Source organism: Leptopilina heterotoma, unplaced genomic scaffold, assembly GCF_015476425.1.
Source record: "Leptopilina heterotoma isolate Lh14 unplaced genomic scaffold, ASM1547642v1 Lhet_313, whole genome shotgun sequence".
Classification (NCBI taxonomy): Eukaryota; Metazoa; Arthropoda; class Insecta; order Hymenoptera; family Figitidae; genus Leptopilina; species Leptopilina heterotoma.
Window position 1 is genome coordinate 343,892 of NW_025111014.1, and position 17,816 is coordinate 361,707.

Sequence of the window (17,816 nt, forward strand, 5' to 3'; positions counted from 1 at the left end):
GTGAGTCGGGGTCAGAAAGAGAGAGGGAGGATTAAAAAGCGATGAGAGAGAAAGTTTGAAATGAGAGAATGTAAAAGTGATGCGAGTGAGAGAGATGGAGAATTATAGAGAGACACACAAGGAGAACAAGATGGGGAGAGAAATACGTCACACAAAAGTGTGTGACGTATGGGCAAGAATAGCGCCAACATTTCAAGCAGAAAGGACGTTGTAATTCTCAGCTGCGTCAAAGTATTAAGGAAACACGTTTACTGGCGATATCTAACGGTTTTCGATCGTACTTTGGTATTCTTTTTTTAATCACACGCATTGCAGAATTATTTGATATTTTTCTATATATAAATATATAAAAATATCAAATAATTTATATTTATTTTTAATATTTAATTACAGTAAAAATTGTATAGATTGCATAAAATGCAATCTTTTATTTTTACCATTTTTGCAGAAATTTTCTGACCCCCCCCCCTCCCCCTCCCCTTAAATGTCTTACGTAATTTATGGACTGCCTCAAATGTCAAAATTGCAAAAAAATTCAAAATCAATTTATATCTTGCAAAAACTATTTAATTACAATAATATTATTTATACAATTTTATATTTCTTTATACAAAAAATTAATAGTTCAATGATTTTTAACTGCAATTATAATTGCAAAAAAAATTTTTTTTTTACAAATTTTTATTATTATTATTATTATTAACTATAATAATCGACGTATTCTGTCCAGTCAAATAATATACAAAAATATTTTTATTATTCTTAAAAAAAATGATTAATGTTATTATTCATTACTTCTTTGTTTCTAAAAATATTAGCATTTTGTAACAAACGTTTTACGTAATTAACAAATGTAAATCCTGCAAAATATTATGCTTTTTTTTAATATGAAAAACTTCATTGTTTGACAAATCGAAATTATACAGCTATCTTTTCCTTTTTTCTAAAAAAAAAAATTAGAAAATTGTTGGAAAATTAGAAAGTAGCAAATATTTTGCACATTTTCTGCTTCTCAATTACAATTCATAAACAAAGTACAAGTTTTAAGTAAAAAAAAATAATTTTAAGTATTTTAAGAAAAAAATTCAATTAAACTTTTTCAAAATAATTAATTCTACACAATTGTTGGTTATAAGTATGAAAAATTAAGATTTTCAAAGAATTTAATTTGAAACTTTTTCAAAATTCAATTTTTTTTTTTGTAATTCATGCTATAATGCTTTTAATATTAAAATATTATTTGAATTTTTGAAAAATTTGAATAATAAATATTAAAATCTATAATTTTAACTGAAATCCATTTTTAAATCAATTTTTATTAGAAAATTCTACGAGAAGTCAATTATTTAAATGGACAAATAAATCATTTATTGAATAATTAAATATTTCTTAAAATTGCATTCTCATAAAGAATTTTATCAAAACATTTATAAATAATTGATTTTTTTTGACGATTTTTAATAAAATTGTTAAGAACAATTACATTTTTCGAGCAATTCGATTAAAATTGTATTAAAATTTGTATATTCTGCAATGGATAGTTTTATTTATGAAAATAATTGAATTCCTAAAAAGAATTTTATTATTTATAAAAAGAATTCAATACCTGTAAAAAATTTTATTATTATTGAAAATAATTGAAATTTTGTCAAAAATTGTATTAAAAATTTTTAAAATAATTGAATTTTGGAAAAGAATTTGATTACTTTTGAAAATAATTGAATTTCAGCAATTATTTGTAATTTCTCCCAAAATTGAATTTTTTTAGTGTTTTCAACAACAATTTGACTAAAAAATTTTTAAATTCTATTCTTTTTAAAATTGCTAATTTTATTTAAAGAAATGAAGTTAAAAGTTAGCCGTGCGATTTAGCGCACGAATTGCGTTGCTAGTATAATATGCCAAATATTATTCAATATTTGATTGCAATAATAATTGCAACGTAAAAAATTTTTTTTCTTCAAATATTATTTAATATTTAATTGCAGTAATAATTGCAAAGAAAAAAAAAATTTTTTCCAAATATTTAATATTTGCTTGAAATAATAATTGCAAAAAAATTATTAATCTATCAGCTTGAAAATAAAAACAAAATAATAAATTTTGAAAGAGAAGATAAAAATTTTCCGAAGTTTTTAAATTTAAAGACATAAATTGTAAATTTGGAGTTCGGCCAAAATGTATCCGAATAACCTTGGCCAATATTGGCCCAAGACTGCGAATATAAAAATCAATGTCAAGCTCCAATTTCAGTGCTTAAACGTCTTAAAAATATTTTTACATTTTTCGCTCTGTTTTTTTTTTATTGATTTTGAATTTCGCGCCATTATAATTCGGTGAATTCCCGTCCAGATGGCATGAAAACTCTCTCGCAATCAGTGAAATAGTTTTCATTTCTTTTAGTATTATTAATGTTTCTAATTATATATTTTAAATAATTACTGTAAATTGTAAAATACTAAATACTAACAATCAATAATAATTACTAACAATTAGTAGGTATTATTCATAAAAATAGATTTTATTCTATTTTAAAAATTTTTTTGTTTTAGAATCTTTAATGAATATTGGTCCAATATATTTATATGAATTTATTAGGTACTTGATAAAAATTATATCTATAGTTAATATTTAAAAAAAATTAATTAGTATTATTAATTGTTATTTATTATAATTAATGGTTAAAATAATTTACAGTAGTTAATAATAATTAATAGTAATAAATAATAATGAATAATAATGAATAATAATGAATAATAATTAATAATAATTAATAATTTATAATAATTAATTATTAAAAAGTTAATAATTAATAATTGCGAAATATTGTTAATTGCTCGTAAGAAAAACTTTTGGAAAAAAACAACTGCGAAGGGGTCTTATGAGATGCAACCGGTTCTACACGAATGTAAAAAAGTACTTCTCAAAGAAAATTAAAATTATTGCTGCTATGAAAATTGAAATTAAAATATAATTTAAAAAATGAAATTAATTTAATGTTTCGGAAGTGGAAAATTACGAGATTTCGGTAAATGAAATTTGTAAAGTTAAAATTGAACTCTAATTTCATAAAAAAAAAACTTTACTTCTTTTTTTATGTTATTTTTCAATTAGGTTATTAAAATATGTTTGATATGATCCAACAAATATTTCATCTCTCATGTAGGAAAATATGTTTCATATAGAAAAATATTTTTAATTTTAAAATATGTACATTAAATTTAAAGAGCTTATGAGAGGTAAAATATTACAACAATTTTATAAGTTTATATAGATTGAACATTATTTGAAAGTATGTTTATACAAAAAATATTAATACTGCACATACATAATGTATTATAATACATTATAATTCAAGTTTATAATTTTCTACTCTTTTGTGAAGTTTTTTTTCCTCTCTCTCTCTCTCTCTTTTTTCTGAAATAAGTCAAAATGCTTTGTCATTTTTCGCATAAATGTCAAGCGTCGTTAAATAAATTAAAAGTAATAAAATTTTCATTGCAACAAAGTTGTAACTGGATCCTTATATAAGAAGAATAGAAATGATAGAAGCTCATTTTCTCGGGGGCTACATCTGCTCTAAAGTGTAATTAAATTTAAAAGCAGAGACAAAAAGGAGTATATATGATATATAAAGTGACTGGAAAATAATTTTAGAATTTTCCTTTTATATGACGAATTTCTTTTTGCCTTTTTTTGTTTTTTATTATATAAAACAGAAAATTTAGTTTTTTTGAGACTGTGCATTCATTATTTTCATGTTTCAATTGAAAACATTCTCTCTCACTAATATTACTTTCAACGAAATGCAACGAGTAAAATTTAACACAAATGGATATAATGGAAAATATTGTTTTACTTCTTTTTTATTAAATTTCACAAAATGAAAAAGGGAAAAAATTTGTATACACCGTGAAATGACTTTTTTAGTCAATAAAAATTTGGAGAAAAATTTATTTAGAGAATGGAGGAAGAAAAAAATTTTTTTGCAGTAGTAGGATTTTGTAAATGAACATAATAACAGTGTAAGAGAAGTAATAATACAAAAGATAAAATATTGTATATTGTAACAAAGGGATAAATTCATATATTTTTTGAAAATAATACCATGTTTGACAAACAGAATCTAAAAGGGAAACAAAAAGCCAGAGGCATATTTTGTGCTTTTTCAGTAAGCCTTTATACTGTTTTACGAAATTTGCTAGAATTTCAAACATTTCTGTATGACTAAACTGGTTTTTTATTACTGACACCAAATGATCAAAAGATTAAAAATTTCTTTTGTCTCACTAAAACGATCTTTTACTACTAATACAAAAAATGTCAAGAATTAGAAATTTCTTGTTTGACTGAAGGGTGATTTTACTACTGATACTAAATTATGATGAATTGGAAGTTTTTTGTCTGACTATAATTATCTTTTTCTACTGACATCAAATTATCAAGAATTAAAAATTTCTTGTTTGACAACATTATATTTTTACTACTAACAATATATTTTTACAAACAGATTTTTAGTTACAAATTGCTCTGACCAAAATAATTAAAAAAAATTGTCTGACTAAAATGATCTTTTACTACTGATTCAAAAAATGCCAAGAATTGGAAATTTCTTGTCTGACTATAAGGTTCTTTTACTACTGACACCAAATTATCAAGAATTGAAATTTCTTGAGTGACTAGAATTATCTTTTACTACTGATATCAAATTATCAAGAATTGAAAATTTCTTGCCTGACTACAATAGATTTTTAGTGCTGTCAACAACAGTTTTCAGTTACAAATTGTTCTGACTAAATAAATGTGTTTTGTCTGACATAAATTTTGTTTTTTTTTTTTTTTTTTTATTAAATAATAAAATAAATACAATAATTTAAAGTTTGATATAATGTTTTCAATATTTTCAAGTAATTTTGTCTGACTAGAACGAGGTTTTACTACTTATAACGAAATTTTAAAATATATGACACAACTTTGCTGACTATATTAATTTTTGACTATTAAAAGTACTGTAACATACTAAACTTGACATTTTAAAATAAAATTTGTCTGACAAATATATTCTTGTACTACTGCTATAATATTTTTGAAAATTTTAAGTTTGGCATAAATTTTCCTTGTCTACTGATAACAATTTTTTCAAAATTCATTTATTAAGATACCATTGTATCTTTTGCTACTGGTTTTTAAAATTAAATGCTATTAATTTAGTCTGACTGGAAACGTCTTCTTCTACTGACTCAAAGAACTTTAAAGTAGAAGTCTTCTTGTCTGATTTAAAGTTGCTTGTACTACTGATTCTATATTTTTTATCTGTTCTTTATCCAACATAACTTTTACTTCTGATTTGGAAAATTTCAAAAATATCAATTCAGTCTGACTGGAACTATTTTTTACTACTGATATAGGGAAAAAATTTAATTAGAACACTTTTTGTCTGACATTTTATGAATTTTAAAGTAAAGATCTTCTTGTCTGACACAAATTTGTTTATACTACTGATTCATATGCCCTTAAAAGTTAAAAATACCATGTCTGACTAAATCGGTGTTTTACTACTGATACCAAAATTTTTACAGTTGAAACCCATTGTCTGACTTGTATATTTTTTTGCTACTCAGAATTATTCGTAGAGTTTAAGTAAAAAAATCGTAACGACTCTTATATGCCCTTAAATGTTATAAAATTACCTTGTCTGACTAAATTGGTATTTTACTACTGATATCAACATTTTTACAGTTAAAACTCATTGTCTGACTTGTATATCCTTTACTACTCAGATTTTCATATAAAGTTTTAATGGAAAAATTGCAACGACTATGACATGTCCTTAAAAAATATATAGAAATATCTTGTCTGACTAAATGTGTGTTTTACTACTGATATCAACATTTTAACACTAAAAACGTAAAAACCCACTGTCTGACTTGTATATCTTTTCCTACTTAGTTTATTAATTAAAATTTGTAACAATTCAATTTAGTGGTCAACTTCCAAATACCATTACTCGATAATTATATTAATTTGTCACCGCATTTAAAAATTCTGCTGCAGTAAATTAAAGCCCGCCTTTGTATGCACCGGTTCAATTAAAATCCAACCTATTCACACCAACCAAACGTTTATATTCAAAATATTGCCAATTTTTTTCTATCTATTCAAATTTATTCAATCAAGCGCCAAAAGAAAATGAATTTTTCCAGCAAAAATGAAAAAATATTACCAATACTAACAAAATAATACATTTTTTCGATATTATATAAAAAAAAGAGAGGCGTAGATAAATATCAGCACTATTTGTCACTTATTTTCTACCTTTCAATGTTTTTTTCAATATCTAGGTACTATTTTAAAAAAATTTTCCAAAAGAATTCAATTATTTAAAAAAAATTTAATTAAATTCTACGCAAACATTTAATTATTGCCATAAAATAATAAAAATTTCACAGCAATTCAGTTATTTACAAATTTTTTATAAATTTATTCGCAACAATTCAATTATTTATACTGTTCTCTATATTTGAATTAGTTAAAAATAATTATATTGATAGTAAAAAATCAGTCACTGTTTCAAATATAATATGTAAATAAATTTAAAAAAAAATTATCGTATTAATAGAAATTTTGTGAAATTCAACTGAAAATAATTAAATTTGTTAAAGAATTTCATTAAAAACTTTTTAATAAATCAAATTTTCAAAGTATTTAAATTTAATAATTGATAAATAATTTAATTTTATAAAGAGTCACATTCTAATGTATTCATGTTTCTTAGTACGAAGATTAATTATCAAAATTTTTATTAGTTAATTTAAAAAAGATACACACTTAAATTTTTTTTAATAAAATTCAATTACCGCAAAGTTTTTTTTGAAAATTCTATATTAAAAATAATTAAATTCTTTTAAAGAATTTTATTTAAATTTTTCTAATATAATCAAGTGAAGTTAGTCACTGTAATTATAATTTTATTTTTAAAAATTTCTTCGGAATTTGTTTAATTATTGTCATAAATAGTAAAACTCATTGCAGAATTTCAATTATTTTGAATACAATTTTAATCGAATTCCTCGAAAAATGCAATTATTCTTAGAAATTTTATTAAAATTCGTCGAAAGAATTCAATTATTTCTAGAAACTGTAAAAAAATTCTTCTCAAGAATTCAATTATTTGCATAAATAGCAAAATTCTCCAGATTTACTACATTCTTTTGAATATTATTTTTTAAAAAAAATTCTTGACAAGAATACAATAATTTTCATAAATTTCCATAATATTCTAAAAACCAATTCAATTATTTTCAAATAGTAATAAAATTCTTCACAGAAATTCAATTATATTTAAAAATTTTTTAAAATTTTCATAATTTCAATTATTTTTATAAATAATTAGATTCTCCTTAAAATTTTAATTATCTTTATAAATAATTAAATTGTTCTTCACAATAATTCAGTTATTTTCAAAAATTCTAATAAAATTCTATGCAAACATTTAATTATTTTCATAAATAATAACATTCTATTGAAGGATTCAATTAATTTTATAAATAGTAAAATTCTTTGCAGAAATTCAATTAGTATCAATACATTTTAATAAAGTTGAATTAATTAAATTTTCAATTATAATTATATGAACAGACAAGATTATTTTAAAAAATTAAAAAAATTCTTTGTTTAATTTAATCATTTTTCAAATTTTTAATTAAAATTATTAAAAAAAATATTATTTTCAAAAAATTTAAAGAATCTCGTCAAAAAAATTAAATTATTCATAAAAACTCTAATAAAAATTTTTTGAAGTTATTTTTAGATTTATTTATGTTCGAAATCAAATAAATTTAAAATTGATGAGAAAAAAAACCGGGAAAAATTAGGACAATGCCGGGAATTTTATTAAACGAAAATATTAGACACCTTGATATTTAATTGAAGAATTTACGAAATAATTGAAATTCCGTAAAATTGAATATTGTAAACAAATAATGGATTTGAAAATTGTCAAAGAACTTTTTCGAAAATTATTAAAAATAATTGATTTAAAGAAGAATTTTAGTTAATTATTCTTGAAAATAGTATTTGAATTGAATGGTCCATAATTTTTCATTTTCGATCCGTAAAGTCCGTATTTTCAAAAATACTTTCACTGGTTCGAGCCCTGCATAAGGTTAAGAAAAAGTACATAAATATTACAATAACATTCTTTGACGATTCTTTTTTCTTGCCCATAATAATATAAAAAAGTACATAAATATTACAACACTCTTTGTCTTTTTTTTCTTTTTCGTCCATAATATAAAAAGAAGTACATAAATATTACAGCATTCTTTGTCAATTTTCTTTTTTATTTCGTTAACTGTTTATTGTCAAGCATCTCTTGTTTGCAACATCAAAAAAAAAAAAAAAAAAAGGAGAATTGAAATAAAAACATCTCTCTCTCTCTTTCTCTCTCACCATCGTTTTACAGCACATATCTTTTTTCAGTAACTCCTTAAAGGACATTGCGGACTTTTCCTTAGGGGCATTATCCAAAATCTACGACGAGAGCAAATATAATGTCAGAGAGAGGACACAATGAGGAAATGCGCGTGCGTGAAAATTTACTCGCGCATAGGATACAGGAGTCAAAGGAAAACAGAGGGAAAAGAGAGTGAGAGAGGGCAAGGATGAAAAAGGGTGGAAGGAAGGAAGGTGAAGGGGGGTGGGGAGGGGGAAATGATGCTACGATGCAGAGTGTGTGAGAGAGCTTAGTTGAAGCTCTCTTTCTCTCTCTCTCTCTCTCTCTGCCCAACATTGAACCTCTCATCCCCCTCTCTTTTATCCCCTCAACATTGGGAGGTGGGGGGGGGAACATAGAAGGGATGTATAGGAAAGGGTACGTCACGACGCTGGTGCTGCTGGAGCGTCGGGCGTCGACCGGCAGTCGAATTTACAACCTTCACGGGGGAAGGTCTCGTAATCAGAGAATCTTTTTTTTTAACCATCCTCCAATATAGAGAGAGGCAAAAAAAAAAGAGAGAGTATAATAATAAACTTCCCTCGGTACGAAAATTTTATTTTTCCCTCCTTTTTTTATATAAAATTATTTCTCCGCGACTGAATAATTATTAACTAATTAAGTTAGCCTTAACTAATTGAGTTAAGCCTAAAAAAAAAATTGTAATTCAAAATTTTCCAAAAAAAAAGGTGAAAAAAATTCGATTTTTCGCAGAAAAATTAATAACAATTCTCCTTCCATTAAAAACGAGAGTTTGTTCCTAGGATTTTTGTCTTGTTTGTTAATAACCAGGAATCATGAGCTGAACAATAGGTAAGCTTTTGGAATTTCATTTTATGAAATCCGATTGGAAAATTATGATGATGGAAAATAGACAATATATCGTGTTTTGCGATCAATGCAAAGAGAGAAAGAGACGAGAGTGAGAGAGATAGAGAGGTGGTCATAAACTTAGCCAAAGCACGTGTCGACATTCGCGTTCGGTGTGTGAGACAGAGAGAAAGGGGAGAATTTGTAGTTATGTAGATTTCCCGAGGAGAATGGAGCTCAAAAAAAAATGTAACTGGCATGGGAATAAATTAGAGAAAAAAAGATACATTCGGTTCGGTTCGGTTTTTTTTTTTACATTTTTTTGCTAGAATATTCCTTCGAGTTTCTTTCTTTTTGGTTTTTGATAAAAGAAACCATATTTCAACATGATTGTTTTCTGCCATATCGTTAATTAAATTTTTCATATCAATCATTCAATGCAATATTGTTTCTCACTGCATTCATTCGGATTCATTTCATTACATGGTTTTAATAAAATATTATATTTCTATAGATATATAGGTAAATTGTATGCTTTACTCAATTATGTGTTTACATTGATTTTACGTTCTCGTCACTTTTGTGTAGGTATATATATTGTTCAATCAAATTTAAATTATATTTCAGTAGTTATTATTGTATTTATTGTTATTAATGTATTTGAGAATTTATTAATTTTCAATATTCGGTCAATTGAAATTGAATTTTTTATTATTTGGTATTTATTATTTATTGCTTGTTAATTATTATTTATTGTTTACTCTTTATTAATCATTATTTGTGAATTTTTAATGTATTTATTTATTTAAATACAATTTCCGCAAATCATCGTTATTAATCCGCAAATCATAATCGTTATTATTTATTAATTACTATTTATTACCTATTAATTGTTAATTTATTTATTTACATAAAATTCGTGCTTTAACTATAATTTATTACTTGTCATTTATTATTTGCCAATTTATTTATTTACATTAGATTTCCATATTAGTTATTATTTACGATTTGTTCCTCAATATTTATTATTTGTTCATTTTTACTTATTGTTTACTATTCATTACTTTTTTTATTTACTATTTATTATTTGCTAATTTATTTATCATTTGTTTATTTATTTATTTACACACGATTCCAATATTACTTATTATTTACTATTTATTATGTGTTGATTATTATTTATTACATATTATTTTATTTATTCTCATTTATTTATAAAACAAGTAAATAAATGAAACGACACCCTTTTCCAAATATTTATAAATTATTTATTATTTACTGTTATATATTTATTATGAATTATTTAAATAAAATAACTTTAATTAAAAAAAATTAATATTTATTAAATATTATGAATTATTAATTTATTTATTTATTTATTTACAAAAAATTTCCCCACAAATTCTTATTTATTATTTACTGCTTTTCATTTATTATTAATTATTTGTTAATTAATTTATTTATTTACATAAAATTTCCCCAGAAATTATTTTTTTTTATTGTTTATTTTGTATTATTAATTAATTTGATAATTTTGTATTATTTATTATTTGTTAGTTATTAATTATTACTTATTATTTCTCATATATTGGTTTTTATTTATATTATTTATTTACCAAATAATTTTTATTTGAATCAGTTCAATGGTATTTGCCTCAAATACTGAAATTTGTTTGATTCAAACAAAATATATTTGATTCAAGCAAAATATGTTTAATTTAAATAAAATATACTTGATTCAAGCAAAATATGTTTAATTCAAATAAAATATATTTGATTCAAGCAAAATATGTTTAATTCAAATAAAATATATTTGATTCAAACAAAATATGTTTAATTCAAATAAATTATATTTGACTGGAGGTCGTCTATAAATAACATATAGCTTTAAGGGGGGAGTTAAATTTTTTACGAAGGGAGGGGGGGGGTAAAATTTCCAAAAAAAAACCGTCTTACACAGTTTTTCTGAGAATATCAAATAAAATATGTTTGATTTAGTTAAACATTATTCACATTGCGACTTATTAAAAATTATCATCAAAATAATCTCGATTAAACTTGTTTCTCTGCAGACACAATCTTTTTTTTTTGCAATATACAGATGAATTAACTCGGGAGAAAAAAAAATTCCGCGATCAAGTGTATCGGCAAAAAAAAGGTAACTAAATTGAATATAAATTCCCCTTTTTTTTGCTCTGCATTTTGATTCTACTTTAAACATTTCTTCCGCTAGATATTGCGATATAATCAGTAAATTAAGCTTTGCGCAGAGTCGACGAGAAGGCAAATAAAGTCGAAATGTAAAAGAGAAGCCTGTAAGTTGAATCCCTTTCATCGACTATGCTTTTCACGGATAATTTGGTCGGAAAAATTGGATTCAGTTACTTGCAATTTTCAGCATTTTCTTTTGCAAAAAAAAAGTGGGGAAAAAAATGAAAAAAAGAAGAAAAAAAAGTTAGGGAAAAAAATTCTCGATTATAAAATTTTTCGTCTATAACTAAGCATACAGTTATGTTCGTATATATATATATATTTTTTTTTTATTCCTCAGTAATGAGAAATTTATTTATTTCTTTCTCGGGGTACTTTTTTAAAACTTAATTATCGTGCAATTTAAATTTACTTTACTTTTTTTTTATTTCCTTTCTTGCTCTTTAAAAGAATGAAATCAATGAATAATTTCGTTAGTAAATCAAGAAACGTCGGCGTTTAACTTCATTTCAAGAAGAATTGAATATTTCGCTAATTTTGAAAAAGGGGGAATTTTTTTTTTTACTTATGGAAAGTTAAATTTATTTTCTTTTGAAAGTTTGAAGAGGAGAGTGTGTATCGAAATGTGTCGTTTTAAAAATTGAAACACAAATTTTGTCAACTTTCATTGAAATCAATTTTATTGAAATAATTTAATTTTATTATTTTTAGAAATTGTTTTCCAATATAATTGTACTTTCGAAAAATTATATTTCTTAAAAACTAATAAATTTTCCTTAAATTTCTAAAAGAAATTTGCAACTAATAATTTAATTAGTTAATTAATTTCAATAATTTTTTAACGCTCATTGTAGTTATGCTAGTTTATAAATTAATTAATTAGTATAAATAATAAGTTAATTAATTAATATAATTTATAAATTTATTTATTAATATAATTAATATCAATTAATCAATATAAAAGTTAATAGAAAATAAAAAATAAACTTAATAATAGAATAAATTATTATAAATTATTATTTATAATTTTTACATTATTATAATTATAATATTTATAAAATATTAAATTCATAAAATATTACTAATAAAGTTCAGAATTAAACGTAATATAAAAGTAAGGATAATTAATTTTCCATGAAAAAAAGAACAAATCAAATTGGTTATAATGATATGAAATTTTAGGGAAAAAAAGAAGAGAGCAGGAGAAATTGAAAACAGTAGACAAGATTGTATAAAGTTTCTTGGTTAAAATAAAGTTAATAATGTTTCAAAAGAAGTATATTTTGTAGCTTCTGGGAAGAGGAAATCTTATCATAAAAGCAAATTTATGGAGATAGCAAATACCTTAGGAAACTGCGCTGTTCATTTGTAAGTGTGCTCGCTGAAAATTTTACAATCTCATCTTTTCTATTAAATTATTAAATAACAAGATAATTATCTGTTGTTGTTTCAGTTCTCTCTCTCTATTTCTCTCTCTCTCTCTCTCTGGCTTTTCTCCGTCCCTCTCGGGGAATACTGTCCCCTCTTTTACGACAGCCCATGTGTTAATTTATCGACATTGATTTACCGTACCAACATTGATTGTTCAACTCCATTACACAGAATCGAAATTTCTGAACCATCACTCTGTGTCTATCAAACAAAATGAATAATCAACATTTAATAATCATATTATCCAATTAAATTCAACTCTTTATAATATGAGAATATTTTGTTAAAATTTATATTGTTATTTTGGCGATTGTTATTATATTTTCGTATTATAATATTAAACAGAGAATAAACCAAAATTAATTATTAGATTTTTATCGAATGTTTTGTAAAATTCAATATTATTATACATTAAAGATAATATTATATATTTATAAAATAAATAAATTTATATATAAAGTAACATATAAACAAAATGAAATAATAGATAGTAATATATATTATTCAAAAACAATAGGTAATTTTGATTTCAAATGTGACTTTATTCACCGGGACGGAACTTTATTTATATCAATGAAGCTTTATTCACGAAGTGGCAATTTTAATTACCAATTTAACTTTAATCCTATAATGTATTTTTATTCACTAATTTAACTTTATTCATCAGTGTAAGTTTATTTAGAGGACTGAAGGTTATTTTTTTATTATTAAAAAAGCAACTTTAGTGAAAATTTGAATTTAACTCTCACACTCTCACAATAAAAAAATTTGGTAAATTTTTAAGAATAAAAAAAATTTTTACAGATTTTTAAGAATAAAAATTTTTGACAGATATTTAAGAATAAAAAAATAAGGTAGATTTTTAGGGGAAAAAAATATTGCAGATTTTTAAGAACAAAAAAAAATACTATATATTATTTAGGATTAAAAAAACTGTAAATTTTTGAAGAATCTATACAGTTGTCTGACTAAATTCTATTTTTACTACTGATAGCATTATTTGTCGTAAATAAGAACTTAGTGAACAAAAACAGAGATATTAACAAGTTGTCTGACCGAAGTAGTCTTTTACTCTACTAAAAATAAATATAAAGTAAATAGAAGACACCTTGGAGATTAATTATTTGAAATATAAAACTGTTTTTTCGTTGACCGAAAAGTATTTTTACTACTGATTCAAAAATTTTCAGATAGAAAACCATAATAAGAAAACAATAACTTTGATCCAATTTCGAATAAATCATAAAACTCTTTTCTGATTGTGACTAACATGCATTGACTAATTTTGTAAGAAGAGTGTAAAATTATTTTTGTCTGACCAAAAAATTGTTATACTACTAATTTAGAAGTCAAATGCTTCGTCTCACTGAAATTTTATTTTCAGAATTCTTTGTAAGATTTAATTGTTTTAATAAATTGGGTTTTCTCACTAATACTGGGAATTATTTACAAAAAACGATTTTCACTTTTTTTAAAACGAGTTTTAAAATTCAAAAATACAAATTCAGTCTTACTAAAACCGTCTTCTTCTACTGATTTAAAGTACTTTACACTAGAAATCTTCCTGTCTGACTTAAATTTTTTATACTACTGATTCTCAATTTCCCAGGAGCTCAAAATTATTTATAGAAATCGATTTTCTTTTTTTACTACTTTAAACATTTGAAAATATAAATCTAGGCTGAATGGAACCGCCTTCTACTACTGATTTACAGAAATTTAAAGTAAAAAACCCCTTGTCTGACTTAAATGTTTTTATACTACTGATTTCAAATTTTTTAAACGCTAGACTTTATTTATCAAAAACGAGTTTTACTACTGATTTTAATATTTTAAAATTATGGATTCAGTCTGACTGGTACAATCTTCTACTACTGACACAAAAAAATGTATACTTAAACTTTTTTAGTTTCACTTAAATTTTTTTATAACTACTTTTACAAACTTTTCTGAATTTATTTATCAAAAACGACTTTTACTATAGTTTTGTTAAAATTTAAAAATATTGATACAAGATTTTAGACTGACTGGAACTTTCTTCTACTTCTGATTTAACGAAGTTTAAAGAAAAAACATTTTGTCTGATCTAAATGTTTTTATACTATTGATTCCAAATTTTCCACAAATTTTTGAAAATTTAATTTTACTGGAACCTTTTTCCTATTACGGATTCGAAGAATTTAAAAAAAAATATTTTTTTCTGCAATAAATTTTTCTTTACTTCTGATTTCAAATTTTCTAGAAAATATTTATCGAAGTCTACTTTTGCTATTAATTTTTAAAATTTAATAGTATGAATTCAGTCTGTCTAGAATTGTCTTCTACTACTGATTCAAAAATTTTTAAAGAAAGGAAAATTTTGTCTGACTTAAAAGATTTTATTCTACTGATTACAAATTTTGTAGAACTTCTGAAAACGACTTTTACTACTAATTTTTAAACATCAAAAATTATAATTGTCTTTCGGGTACAATCTTTTTCTACTGATTCAAAGAACTTTAAAGAAAAATCTTTGTAATTTTGAATTAAGAAAAATGTTTATTAATTTGAATTAGTGACTGAATTTTTGGTTTTGAAATCGGAAATTTCAAATTTTACTAATAAGTAGTAATTTTTATTTATTTATTAGTAAATTTTACTAATTCGAAAGTCACTAATTTAATTAAAATTCAATGAAAAATTAGTAAACTCTTTAATAATTATTTTCATAATTAAAATTATTATTACTTACATAATAGATATAAATTTAACTCATATGTGTGTGTCTGCTTCACAAAAGCAATAATTAACGTTTCTTGCGAGACGTTTTAGAGGGAATAATTCGTTGATACGCGACAGAAGTGAATCGAGTTTAAAGGGGCAATATAATGGGGCAAGGTATTGTTCTGAGAGCGCCGAAATTTCAACGAAATTCTCTCTTCCCAGCAGGGTAACTTGAAAACCATCCCTTTGCGTCAAGCACGAATAAATTATGCAAATGCATCTATCGTTCTTCGTGACACTTCGTCTTTCCGTTTGCGAACGATTCACTAAAGTCCCGAAGTGCGAAAGAAGAAAAAAGAAAGAAAAAAAAAAAAAGAAAATCTCTACATTTCAATTTAAAAAAACTTTAAAGAGTGACGCGAGATCCTCCACTTCTTGCCGATTGCTCGCTTTCAAAGATAAAATTTATTCCTCGCCCCCTTTCTTTTTTGCCCATCTCCTTAAGATCATGAATCCAAATTCAATTGGCAATTGCATATATCAAATAGCTCTAATGAATTGAACTCTGTTCCTTTTTATCAATACTTGGAAATGAAGGCCTTTCTGCAATGATTTTTGAATTCTGATTTCTAATACATTTATTAAAAAATACAAAAAAAAATGTTTCGAATTTTCGTCAAATATTTTATCAGTGGCTTAAAATATATTTAAAATCTTTTTATACCAAAGAAAATGAATAATAAATATAAATAAGGAATAAAAATATAATTAATATAAATAAGTGATAATAATAATAATAATAATAATAATAATAATAATAATAATAATAATAATAATAAAAATAATAATAATAATAATAATAATAATAATAATAATAATAATAACAATTATTTTTTTTTATTTGTTTTTTAATTTTGATTTAAATTAATTGAATTTTTAAAAAACTTTCAAATAAAATTTAAAATTATAATTTTGTTTTAAATCAAAGAAATTTGTGAATTTTGGGAAGATAGTGATTGTATAAAATCTTGATATCAGTAGAAAAAGGCGATTCTAGTCAGACAAAACGTTTTGAATTCTTGAAAACTTAATTAAAAGTGAATAAAAGACAGTTTCAATTTAAAGTAAAAATTTATTACTAAGTAATAAAGGCAGGAAGATGTCAGATAAAATGTTTTAACTGTTTGTAATTTTATGGCCAGTAGTAAAATGCTGTTTAAGTCGGACAGAAAAAATGTTAACTTTTATTATTTTTATATCAGTAGTAACGAAAAATTTATGTCAAACAAGGAGATTTCTACTTTAAAATTCTTACAATCAGTGATAGCAGATTGTCACAGTCAGACTAAATCTTAAATCGTTTAAAATCAATTATTTAAAAAATTTTAAAATCAATGTAGAAAAAATGATTTTTGAAAATTTTAAATCATTCAAAATCAATTATTTAAAAAATTTTAAAATCAATGTAGAAAAAATGATTTTTGAAAATTTTAAATCATTATCAATAAAAAAATGTATGACAAATATATTTCTACTGCAATATTTTTGGAATCAGTAGAATAAGATCGTTTCAGTAATGTTGCATTTTTTTAGAAACATTTTTAACATAAGCAGTAAAAATTATTTTCCGTAAGTTCGAGGAAATTTAGAATCAGTAGTATAAATACTTTTAGATAAGACAAAATTTTTTTGAATTAGTAGTAGAAGACACTAGTAGTAATCCTACATTTATATTTTTAAATGTTTCAAGTAGTAAAAAAAGAATAAAAACTATTGAGTCAGAGAAAATTTTCTTTTCTTTAGAAATTTTTGAATCAGTAGTAGAAGACAATTCTAGTCAGACTGAATTTATACTATTGAATTTTAAAAATTAATAGCAAAAGTAGACTTCGATAAATATTTTCTAGAAAATTTGAAATCAGAAGTAAAGAAAAATTTATTGCAGAAAAAAAATTTTTTTTTTTAAATTCTTCGAATCAGTAATAGGAAAAAGGTTCCAGTAAAATTAAATTTTCAAAAATTTGTGGAAAATTTGGAATCAGTAGTATAAAAAAATTTAGTTCATACAGAATATTTTTTTATTTAAACTTCTTTAAATCAGTAGTAGAAGATATAGTTCCAGTCAGACTGAAATCTTGTATCAATATTTTTAAATTTTAACAAAACT

General features: G+C 23.2%; 1 protein-coding gene across 2 annotated transcripts in view; it reads left to right on the plus strand.

The window, feature by feature from the left end:
• Positions 1-8,929: 8,929 nt before the first annotated feature.
• LOC122504751 (voltage-dependent calcium channel gamma-4 subunit-like) overlaps positions 8,930-17,816 on the plus strand; it is a gene marked incomplete at its 3' end in the record, with an annotated part of 49,582 nt that continues 40,695 nt past the window's right edge. The window contains 1 exon segment of one of the 2 annotated variants that reach the window (XM_043615984.1): positions 8,930-9,039. 2 annotated transcript variants of the gene reach the window in all.